At 40.6% G+C, this 12,853-nt stretch overlaps 1 pseudogene; it reads right to left on the reverse strand.

Moving 5' to 3' along the window:
* Positions 1-1,232: 1,232 nt before the first annotated feature.
* The window catches only part of LOC138825187 (homeobox protein Meis2-like), a 66,995-nt pseudogene continuing 55,374 nt past the window's right edge, over positions 1,233-12,853 (reverse strand).

A 12,853-nucleotide genomic window follows, 5' to 3' on the forward strand; every position in this document is an offset into this window, starting at 1 on the left:
AGTCAAACAATTGACCAAAAAAAAAAAAAAAAGCGTGCAGTGGTGTTTATAGCCAGACTGCATATGATGCATATGTGAATCTCTGTCAGCAGGGAGAGGCAGGAGGAGGAGCAGCTGGAGCAGCCCAGACTCTCACTTCTGCTTCCCTGGGAAGTTTATGGTCTGGCTTATGTCACTGTGGGAGGTCTACTATAATAATGTTGACAGTAATAAGTGGCAAAATCTTGAGGCTGTAGGTTGCTGATAGTAAGTGAACTCTGTCCCAATTCCACTGCCACTGAACCTAGATGGAATCCCAGGTTGTAAATTAGATGTTCTATAAATCAGCAGCTTTGATGCTTTCTCTGGTGTCTGCTGATACTAGTATAAGGAACTGCCAATTCCCTGACTGGTCCTGCGAGTGATGGTGACTGTGTCTCCTGTAGATGTTGGGAGGATGGAATCTGACTCATGTGGATGTCACATCTGGCCCCTGACATGGAAACATAGAATCAAATATGCAGATAAATATGCATGATTCCTGAGTATCTCACAGAGAGCCAGATAGAATTGACTACATTGAACTGATGAACTTTCCATTGCTGTCCTTCCTTACCTGGGACCCAGAGCCGCAGGAGTCCAAGTCCCAGGATCTGATTTGAGGCCCTCATGTCCATTCTGTGTGCTGACTGGGACTGACTCCTGCACTGGGTGTGAACAACTTATGAAGAACCACTCAGGCTGTGTGCTGTGCTCTGGATATATGCAAATGCAGGGGCTGGGCATCACTGGGCACTGCTGCAGGGCTGGCTCACTTCAGTAATTCCACACTGGTCAGGTGTACAGACATGTAGCAGGATGCACCAGGGCAGGCAGTGCTCTGCAGGCAGTGCTCTTCTCCCAGAGGCCATTTCATTATAGCAGATATAGCGTATAATTCAGCAGCATTAGATGGAGTAACTTATCTAATAGTGTGATGTAATGCAGGAACATATCCTTGTTTGTAGGGAACACACTGAATAGTCTTCATGGATGAGCTTTTTGAATTTTAACTCTAAGAAATTTTTTATTTTTATGTTTTTGTGTTGATAATGCGACTTGATATTTAGGTCCTGAGTGCTGTCTGTAAGCTTATTTGCTCAAGGCTGGCTCTCCACCATGTGAGTTATACCTCCACACCCTCAAAAATTTTTTATGGGAAAACAAACACTTCGTGTTCTTACACAGTTTATGAATTTACACATCTTCGTCTTTTAAAGTGCAATGATAATTTGCTGGAAGAAGTCAGAGGAGAAGGAGAAGCAGCATAACTGTTACAATGTGACTCAGCTCTACCATCTTCTAAGACTGTAGGCATCTTTCCTGTCCTGTATTAAATGGGCTACACAGTTTTCTTAATTAGGAATATTCTATGTTCAGCAAATCTTCTGCTATGTGTTCTGATTCTATTTATCTCCGTGAAAGTGTGACTAGTGATGTCACACCTGTCCACTTTAGCAAACATCGCTGAACTCTCTGCACATCTTCTCCACTCACCATAAATGTTTCCAGTGTTTGTTTTTCTTGTTAGATTTTTTTTCTTTTTATACTCAGTAGTGGTGTGGAGGGATATCAAACTGACCCAGACACCCTGACACCTGCTTTGTTGTGGGCATCTCTAGGAGAGAATTTGTATCTCTTATCCAGCTAGGGTAACATTGAGCAGGGTCTTGGATACCGACAAAAGTTGGAGATACACTTGACCATTTAAAATGTCATTTCTGTCCCCTGACTTGAATGTCCCATCCTAACTCATCACTATTGGAACAGAGACTGTCTATGCTTTCTCTCTCCACAGCCTGGAGCCAAGGCATTCTGCAGTTCTTACTGAGAAGTAACCGAATTAAGACATTGATACCTAAGTAAAATCCTCCTACTGTGTTTCCAGGAGCCAATGGTTTGTAAAATGTGGCTATAAATCATCCATTCAGAATACGTAAAGTTCTAAACTATTTTTTAGCTAGAGTATCATGCAATGCTGGTGTTTAGGTATTGTTTTTCAATATGTTTCTGCTGACTTCTACCAGCCATCTTGTGTCTCCTTGTCATCTTGTAGCAAGGGAGGACATCCTTGCTTATCCACCAAAAAGAAGACTGTGTCAGGGGCTGGGAAGGTGGCTCAGTGGTAGAGCATTTGCCTCGCATGCATGAGGCCCTGGGTTCAATTCCTCAGCACCACATAAGCAAAAAGAAAAAAGCCAGAAGTGGCCCTGTGGCTCAAGTGGTAGAGCACTAGCCTTGAGCTGAAGAGCTGAGGGACAGCGCCCAGGCCCTGAGTTCAGGCCCCACACCTGAACCGCCCCCCCCCCCCACAAAAAAAGAGAAGACCGTGTCAGGAATGAACACATTCAGAATTTCCTCAGTGGTGTTGAGAGGATAGGTGGTGGATGCATACCTGAGTCCCTCATGTTAGTGAGACTAACCCAAAGGTATTTCCCCCTTTTCTACATTGGTTTGATTTGCAGTCATTTTCAACAATAGATAATAAATAGTTTGCAGTATGTCTTTACTGGTCCCATTCCCTTCTCTGCCTTTCTTCCTTCCTCCCATTTTCCCACTGGTCATAAATTGTGGAGACCAAAAAGCCTCTTAGAACTCGTGACTGAGTGCAGATAGTATGACTGAATGGTGCGTGTGGAGAATGTTTGATGCCATCAGAGAACTGTTGGTTTGTGTAATTGCCTCATCCCGTTTACACAGAATTCTGAGAGATTGATATTACTGAGCAATCCTATACCAAGACAGGATGAGTGTGGGCTCTTCAGTGAGTTTCAAATTTCCTATACCTTTAGATCCTTTTACCTACCTCTTGGATTGTGCTCTTTGGTCTGTGAACAAATCTGGCCCAACCTAACACGTTGTCTCTTACATACTAAAAGTGGAGGACAAGAAAATTTGGGAAATTAAGGGGAACTGTCTCATATTCTCTTTATCTCTCTTGGCTATATGAATATATGTCCTGTGTAATTTTTCTATGCAGGTTGTCCACTGGATGGAATTGGCAATACATATCTAAACTGTATTAGAATCTTTGATATTTGACATGTCCTAAACATTCATCAAAGCATTATGTTTGGATGACAACTTTTATTTTTCAAACATGAAATATTAATGACCACATTTTGTGTCTTAATACCTCTTTAAACATAATGACATAGTCCTAAAACAAATATTTGAATGTATACTTGGAAAAGGTTAAAAGTAACAGCATTTTATTTTACTTATATATTTTTTATTGTAAAGACACTGTACAGAGGGGTTACAGTTACTTGAGTAAGGTAATGAGTACATTTCCTATTGAGCATTGTTACCCCTTCCTTTGTTTTTTCTCTACCTTCCCTTCTCCTCCAGAAACTCCTCCTTACCCTTCCCCCCCTGCCGCCTCCCTGTAGTTGTAAAGTTCCCTTTCAACATACTGTCTTGTATGACTCATTGTAACAATGGGTCAACCTGTATCCCCATTTAAGCATTTTGTTTTTTCCTCTTCCCCTCCTCAAATTAGAAAAATGTATATACAAGATGCAGGATACTGGAATCAAATAGAGTGAAAACAGGGGTTATATCATGGGGGAGGAACATACCAAAGAAACAAAAAAAATCAGATAGTACATTATAAATATGTTAAAAACAATAGCAAGCAAAAAAAAAACACTTGTGTCCCTGTCTTGGGGTTCATTTTGCTTCACATCATCTTATATGGTCATGTGTACATAGCTTTTGACCTATTCTGCTTGTCCTAGACATGTACTAGTTATTGCATGTAAGGGAAACCATGGGGCCTATGTTTCTTTGGGCCTGGCTTACTTCACTTAATATAATTTTTTCCAAGTCTTCCCATTTCCTACAAAATGGGATGATGTCATTCTTTCTGATGGAGGCATAAAATTCTAATGTGTGTGTGTGTATGTGTGTGTGTGTGTTTGTGTGTGTGTGTGTGTGTTTACCACATTTCTTGATCCATTCATCTACCTAGGGGCATCTGGCTTGGTTCCATATCTTAGCTATTGTAAATAATTCTGCAATAAACATATTTGTGCTGGTAACTTTAGTATGGTCTTGTTTGTGATCATTTGGTCAAATGCCCGAAATTGGGATTGCTGGGTCATATGGGATCCCTATGTCGAGTCTTTTGAGGGACCTCCATACTGCTTTCCAAAGTGGTTGAACAAGTGGTAACAGCATTTTATTCTAGCAGAAACTGGAAGCTGAGAAAAGAAGAATTCATGGACATACCAAACCAATTCCTCAGCAGATCTGATCCTAGTAAAATGTTCTCTGTTTTCCAACTGAGGTAAACAATTCATATCCCAACTTTGTATGAGGTTTGTTAGAGTCTTCTCCTGCTCCTTTGTATCCCCCATACTGTAGGTTTCTGATAAACACCTCATTGTGGTGCAGGGACCATTCATAATATCTTTTTGTGTTGAGGAGAGCTGTTCATCTAAAGATTGTTTTGTCCACAGTCTAGGCTAGGAACTGGAAGGATCTACTGCTCTGTCTCTAAATCTTCATTGGTGAGCTCTTTGAAGACAAATCCTCCAAAATCATAATAAGAATTGATTCATGAAGCACAAAAGATATAAAGACCTCTTTGAAACTAATGGACATGTTATGGAGAAACAAAGGCTGGGCATGAGGACACATTCTTGAAGCTGGAGTTGGTGAAGAGTGATGAAGTCCATCTAATGCCTGTCATGCCCTTTAGAATGAATTACAGGTTAAAATATACCCCAGTCTCTCCTGGATAGTGAATGATGAACCAAGCAGTTATTCTGGGAAAATATACATAGTGTGGAAAACAAAGATATGTATATATGCATACATACATACTCTCTTCTGAAACTCCTTAAGACAACCTAATACAGTGATCCATAGAAATGTACAAGTTCAGCCTAGTTCCTATGTTTATAATACAGTAGTTACAACACTTTTTTTCTAGAGATCCTTTACATGGACAAAATTGTCGCAGTGAGTCCATAGTTTCTTTCACATTTGTGTTCTTGGTTTAGTCTTCTGTTGCTTGATGAAAAAAATCACCAAAATAAAAATAACCATAATTGTGTGAAATTTCATGTTAAATATCAACATATCTTCAAAGTTCTTAAAGTCCTAAAAATGGTTGCATGTGTTTCTATGTTTCCTTGAGTTTCCTTCTACTAGTGTGGATGGATGTCCATGCCTTGTCTGCCCACACTGTCTACAGAATTCAGCACTGTGGGGCTCAGTGCTGACATGGACATTCTAGGGTGGGTAGTGTGTTCTCTGTGCATTATCATGGTCAGGTCGATGGGATGGCTTGGCAAATATGAATGCAGTGGGTGTCTCTGTCTTAATTGAGTAGGCTGTGGGGTCTTCTGGGGAGGAATGTAACTTGGATGTGTCATAATCATTCCCACAGGACCACCCTGAGAAATGTAGTCTCCTGGCATGCTCTGCAAACTTCCTCCTTGCCCTGTGATTGCTTTCCATGGCAAAGGTGACATGCAGTGCTATTGCCCAGCCATCCCATATTCAATCCCATGCCACTCATAGGTCCAGTAGGTCGGATCTCAGTAGACTGACCCAGGAACTGTATGCTGCTCCTGGGCTCACATTTTTTGACAGGCTGGTTTTAGGCTGCATTTTCCCCTGGCCTTATTAAACCACCTGCATACTTGTAGAATTATAAGTCTTATGTCTTGCACTAATTGTTTCTTCTGATCTTCAGAAAGGTAGGGATGTATGAGGTGCTGGAAGAGTAATTATCTCATATTATTTGTTGCTATTTTGGGAAAATGCTTTTTTTCTTCCCATGTTTTTTGTCCTTGTCTGGATGAGCATTGTTACCTGTCCAGGTGAAGCTACACTGTTGTCTAAATCATCCCCTTGCTCACTACTGTTGTAACCACTCTGGGAAGCGTGGCCCTACCAGAGTGTCATGGGGTGCCCGCTGAGTGGGGGGAGGCTGCATCTTCATGATGTTGAGGAGGATTAAGGCTTATGGTCAGCGAGATTGGTGGAGGAGACTGACTGTTCATGGTGTGACACTGAGCTGCCATCTCTTTCATCACTGATGAGGTTGATGGGCATTTTCCCCTTCAAACTGCTAATGTACCCACCGTTATCCCACAGCTCATGGACTTTTCCTACCTGCAAAAGATGAAATGTTCATACTTGTAGTATTGCTGTATCATCAAACTATCCAGCCCTGAGTTGGATGAAAAGAGGAGCTTTTTGGTGTGGATCTGCTTGTTGAAGGGTGCGATGTCCTCCTTGAGGGAGCGGGAGGGGCAGATGTCCCTGCTGGTGACACCAGGTTCCCAAGAGTGCACGTTATCAGCTCACTCTTCTCAAAGACCAGAGTTAACATGGGAAACAGGCAGTTCCCATCGATTGTATCCTTGTCTTGCTTCAAGTCAACCTTGACAGCTGATCTCATGCTGGCCTGTTTGACATTGAGGCATGCACTCTAGTGCAGTGTGACCTTCCAGTTCTTCTCTTTTGTTCCCATTTATTTCTCATAGACACTTCTAAGTTGGTGAACTGTTCGTTAGTTAACTCTTCTAAGTTGGTGAACTGCTTGTTAGTTAAATGTTTGCTAGTTATACTGAAGATATTTGATTTGTGTCCTCTGTCCAAATTCAAACTTGAGTATAATTACTCTCAGGCTATTCACAACTTGAAATGCCAATCATTCATGTAACTCAGAAGATGAAATGACTGTTAAGGATTTAGAATTCTAGTCATAAGTATGTATCTGTCCATATCCATGGGGCAGCAGTGGCTCATGTCTATCATCCTCACTACTCAGAGGAAGCTGAGATCCAGAAGGTCAAGTTTTAAATCCAGGCTACACAGAAAATTCTCCAAGACTTCTTCTCTAAAATAACCAGCAAAAAGTCAAATTATGAGGCCCTGAGCTCAAACCCAATATACAGACTGAAAACTCGACATAAGGTCAGGAAGTGAGCTCTCAGAGACCAGATCTGACCTACATGGAGAAACTCCACAAAGAAGTGTTTGAGCTTGGATGGCAATCTTATATGAATTTTTAATGTATTTTATTTCAGGCAAACATAATTTTGGCAGCAGAGAATGTGTTTGTCCTTGGAGCCCATTTGATTAAAGAAGTCATTTTTAAGACAATTTTCAAAATGTATAGTGCACAGAAGCAAGTGATGAAACAGGATATTTCATAAATATATTGATATATATTCTTGTTTCTTCTTATATCTTTAATTCATTCTTAGTAATTCTTACAGAAAAATCACTTTGGGTTCTCTTTACCAAATAATTATACATTCATAATTATTTTCTTTCTCTCTCTCTTACCTTCCTTCCTTCCTTGTTGCCTTCCTGCCTTCCCCCTCTTCCTTTCTTTCTTCTTCCTTTCTTTCTTCTTCCTTTCTTTCTTCTTCCTTTCTATCTTTCTTTCTATCTTTCTTTCTTTCTTTCTTTCTTTCTTTCTTTCTTTCTTTCTTTCTTTCTTTCTTTCTTTCTTTCTTTCTTTCTTTCTTTCTTTCCTTCTTTCTTTCCTTCCTTCCTTCCTTTCTTTTCTTTATTTTGTCAGGCATGGGGCCTGAACTCTGGGGCTGGCCACTATCCCTGAGCTCTTCAGCTCAGGGCTAGCACTCTACCACTTGAGCCACAGTGCCACTTCCGGCTTATTTCTGCTTATGTGGTGCTGAGGAATCAAACACAGGCCCTCATGCATGCAAGGCAAGCACTCTACCACTGAGCCACCTTCCCAGCCCTCTTTCTTTCTTTTCCTTCCTTCCTTCCTTCCTTCCTTCCTTGCTTCCTTCCTTCTCCTTCCTTCGTTTTTTAACTCTCTGTTTCTTTGTTATTCCATCCCTTCCTACCTCTTTCTCTCCTTCATTTTAGCTTAGTATAGTTTTTGTAACTGAGGCTTGAACTCATGCTTTTCCCTTTAATGTTAATCCTCTGCTACATAAGCCATTACTTCCATTGCTGCCTTTTTATGTGGTTAATTGGAGTTAAGAGTCCATGGAGGGCTGGGAAGGTGGCTCAGTGGTAGAGTGCTTGCCTTGCATGCATGAGGCCCTGGCTTCGATTCCTCAGCACCACATAAGCAAAAAGAAAAAAGCTGGAAGTGGCACTGTGGCTCAAGTGGTAGAGCAGTAGCCTTGAGCTGAAGAGCTGAGGAACAGTGCCCAGGCCCAGAGTTCAGGCCCCACGACCGGACCACAAAAAAAATTAAAAAAAACAAAAAAGAGTCCATGGAATTTTTTGAACAGCCTGTCTTTGAACAACTATTCTCATATCTCACACTCATGAGTAGTTAGGTTGACAGGTATTAGCCATCTCCACCTGGCTAAAATGTTCCATTTCAAGTGTGTGTGTGTGTGTGTGTGTGTGTGTGTGTGTGTGTGTGTGTGTGTGTGTGTGTGTGTGTGTGTGTGTGTTTGTACTCATCCTGAGATATGAACTCAGGGCATGGGTTCTTTCCCACAGATTTTTGTGCTCAAAGCTAGCATTCTGTTATACTACATGCGGCACAGATCCACTCTCAGATTTTGCATTGTTTATTGGGAATAAAAGCCTCATAGACTTTCCTTCCTGGGCTGGTTTCAAATTGCTATCCTTGCAAGTGTGAGGCACAGCTGCCCAGCTGTTTGATTTCTTTCTTTTTTATGTTTTTTTTTTATTATGAAAATACTGTACAGAAGGGTTACAATTACATGAGCCAGGTAATGAGTACATTTCTTATCAAGCATTGTTGCCTCCTACTTTGTTTCCCCTTCCCATTCCTTCCCATCTGCACCCCCCGAACCCCCTGCACCCCCTCAGACACCAAAGTTGTAATGTTCATTTTTCTTTTTTGGGGGAAGTGGTCTGGCTTACTTCTATCTTACTTTAATTTTTTTATTGTGAAAATACTGTACAGAGGGGTTAATATTACATGGGGAAGATAATGAATACATTTCTTTTCAAGCATTGTAACCTCCTCCTTTGTTTCCCCTTCCCATCCCTTCCCATCCTCCCCTACCCCCCCCACCCAATCCTCCTCTCCCCCTCCACCAAAGTTGTAAAGTTTGTTTTTGACATAAGGACTTGTACATCTCATTGTTGCAATGGTCTACCTGTATTCCTATTTAAACGATTTGATTTTTCCTTTCTCCTGCACAATTTATACCAGCATCAAATACAGTGAAAACAGGGGTTATACTGTGGGGGAGAGACATACAAAGCAACAAAGAAATCATCTTATAAATATGTTAGAAATAATCACAAGAAAAAGGAGGTAATATAAAACATACTGAATGCATTGAAAAGTATTTTGTGGTAGTTTTAGTCACAGAAATTACAATATAGGTCGAAGCAATCTTTGCAGATGCAGTATTACTTTGATCTTCAATAATGACTGGCAAATTGCTAAGATTGAAACTTTAGATTCTAAATAAACTGTACTTTTTCTTAATCTGAGACCTCTCATTTTGCCACCTTTGTGCCATTTGATATTACTTCTCACAGTTCACCAGCATAAAGTGCTAAGTTTTGTTGCTGGACATAATTCTTTCGACAAAAATCACTGCTACCCAACCATTCATGCCCTTGTCCTTTATCTTTTCCTAGTGAGCAGAAAGAGTGAGGAGAAAGGAGAGAGGATGTAGGATGAGAGAGAGGGAGAGAGAGTCAGACAAACAGACACAGAAAGAGTACCTGTCAGTCTTGATCTCTTCTCAAGCCAGTAAAGATGTGCTGGAAGGAACACCTTGTATCTGGAGGGTAGAAATTTGATGAATCTGATATCATATCTTGCTTTATCCTTGGACACTCAGAGCAGTTTAAAAGCATGAGGAGCCATCTTTCTTTTCATCATGCACACCCCAGAGTCTAGGAATTCTGAAAGTCTTAGTGATACATCACAATACATCTGAGTAGGATGAAGAAGGCAGATGTCATGGACATCTTATTGTGGTGAGGTTGGTCAGTCCCTACAGGTGAGTATGAAATCATTTTTCTAATTATTCATGTGGTTTCAGTGAGTGTGGAGATGTAAAGGGTTTCAGTGAGTGTGGAGATGTGAAGGCCGACCTCCACTTTCAGACACTGGAATAAAATAGAGAGATTGGGATCAGGAGCCTCTGTCCAGGTCTGACATTCTTGCTCTGGGCTATAACAGAAACAATCACCCCTCAGAGTGACGGACCTGAGAACCTGGGGTAACAAAGGCCCTGTCCTGTGGTGGTCTTGGATTCCGTGAAGGAAAATGCTCACCACTCACTGGAATTGAACCTAGCTGAAAGGTCATGGATCCTACAAGAGAGAAATCTGCCCCAGACCTTAGCCTTTGCATTGATATGAGGTCTTTACAGCAGGACAGAATGGGAGGAGCATGCAAAACATCTGGAAAGGGTCAAGCTTAGCTTCCAGCTTCGGAGCCATTTCACGCTTCTTTTTTTCAGTAGAGTTACTCAAGTCCAAGTGGTTATGGGAGAAAATACCTCACCTTAGCCTGACTGCATACTTTAGTCCCTGTGATCTCCTAACTCATCTATCAACTAGAATCAGCCAGAAACTATTTAGCACGATCTGTGGAGAGGAGTATAAATGATGATAGTCTTTTTCTCTACTTCTAACACCAATGCTTCCAGGTGTTTAGTGCTTGATTGGATGAGGTTCAAACTAAGAACTGGCCAGAAGTTAATACTGCACAGCCATCTTACATTTGCTGCTGATTGATCTTTCATGAGGGCCTCGAAACTGCCTCATTTGTTAATAGAATTGGGAAAAATCATCACTCTATTGGCCACAACAATTTGTGTGTGTGTGTGTGTGTGTGTGTGTGTGTGTGTGTGTGTGTGTGTGTGTGTGTGTGTGTGTGTTTGATACCACAGCATAGAAGAAGTGGGCCTTATCTGACCCCAGAGTAAATGGCCCTAACTACCTGAACATTTCATTATCTATAACTCTAGATTCAGGTTTTTATTCCATAATATTTAGAGAACCACATTCATTGTCCTGGTCCATGAGGAATCCAGGCTGTATTTTCTTGCTCCTCCAAATTGTGGTAATTGGGTATCCATGCTTTGTCCAACAACATCTGTGTGTGCACTCAGACCAGCACTTTGCCTGTAGCTCTGGATATCGTTCCTCATTTGCTTTCCATATGCTTTATTTACCTCTATAAAACTTTATTTGTACTATTTCAATTCCAGAAACTTCTTTGCACACTCAAGATAAAGGACTTTATTCATAATCAGAGTCCACCTGTTATCATGCAGGGCCTAATTGAAAGCTGGGTTAGGATCATGACCCCATATGCTTAGTGACTGTGTGGGCCATTCCAGTTCCTTAGCCTGTCTTTCCCTCAGTGTCCTCATCTGTGTAATGTTAGAATAATTTACTGATGTGAGAGTGCAGCTCAAGTGAGAGAATGCCAGCCTAGTGAGCTCAAGGTCTGAGTTCCAATCCCACTGCCACCAAATTGATCAGTTTCGCAGTATATTTGTGTGAGTTCAAGCCTTTTTCATTTGTAGTCATGGTTGATTACAGTCCTGTGGTTTGACTTCTCACTTGTCTTTGAATCTTATTTCAGCTTACTTGACAACAATTTCCTCTAACCAACTGCCTTTCACCTCCTCAAATTGTCAAAATTAATGTTAAGAAAGGAAAATTTCATTTTTTTTGGTGAAAATACCGTACAGAGGGGTTAGAAATACATGAGCCAGGTAATGAGTACATTTCTTATCAAGCAATGTTGCCTCCTCCTTTGTTTCCCTTACCATCCCTATCTTTTTTTCTTCCTCCTCCTTTTTTCCCATCTCCTTTTCTCAAAGATTCCATTTTAAACAGTTAAATATATTGCACAAATGGAAAGACATTTTAAAATTAGATGATTTTAAAAATAATCTATGGTGACCTACATAAATCACCACTCAAGATTAGGAACAAGATAATATGAGTATAGTAGTTGAAAATATTTCTAAAAGCCACCAGATTTTCATGATTATTCAAAAGCTATTTATGTCTAAGAAAGACAAAAATAATGGGAAAATACCTTAATGGTATAAAGCATATGCAAATTCTATGACAAAGATCATGCTCAGTGCTCAAATACTGTAACATTTTCCATCATTTTTCCATCATCCTGCATTAAAAGCTGAAATATTTACTATCACTTCCTCATATAGAAAATTGTACAGTATGTCCTTCTCCAAATTCTATGAAGCAAAAAATAAGAGAAGACATTAAATCAAGAAATGAAGTAACAAAGAATCTTTTTATTTGTTGATGAACTTTGTACCAAAATATTGAGTAGTATAAAAATAAATTATTGGAAATATCATGCAAACACAGTGAAGAGACATTTCTAGAAAGCAATGGAGAGTAGATTGCTGTAATCATTCTTTTGCTCTGTGTGGCCATTTCTCATCATTTACTTCTGGAAGTCATTTGCACCAATATTTCCTATAGAGTTTCTGTGTGAGGAGTCCTCACGAAGACGGAAAGTTAGAAGCATTGGCTTTAGAATGCAAGGAAATCAGCAGTCAGACACTAGGGTGGAGGAGTGGATTGGAGGCTACCTGTCGGTTCTACAAGCAGTTGAGAGCATTGGCATCCACCACTGGGTGTCTAGACAGGACAAGGACCTAGGTGAGGAGGCCTCCAGTTTCACATGTAGATGATCTGCGTCTGAGGGTACACCAGACAGCACTCCATTTCTGTGTCTAGCTTGACTCATTAACATAACCCAGTCTTGGATTGGCTGTAGTTTATTTAATTTTATCTTATTAGAAAATAAAAAAATCTGTTTGGATTAACTAGCATGTCTCAACATTACAAATGAATCCCAAATAATGCTCTCACAGAATCCTCCTGTGATGTGATC

Source organism: Dipodomys merriami, unplaced genomic scaffold (genome assembly GCF_024711535.1).
Source record: "Dipodomys merriami isolate MVZ:Mamm:240054 unplaced genomic scaffold, mDipMer1.0.p SCAF_136, whole genome shotgun sequence".
NCBI lineage: Eukaryota > Metazoa > Chordata > Mammalia > Rodentia > Heteromyidae > Dipodomys > Dipodomys merriami.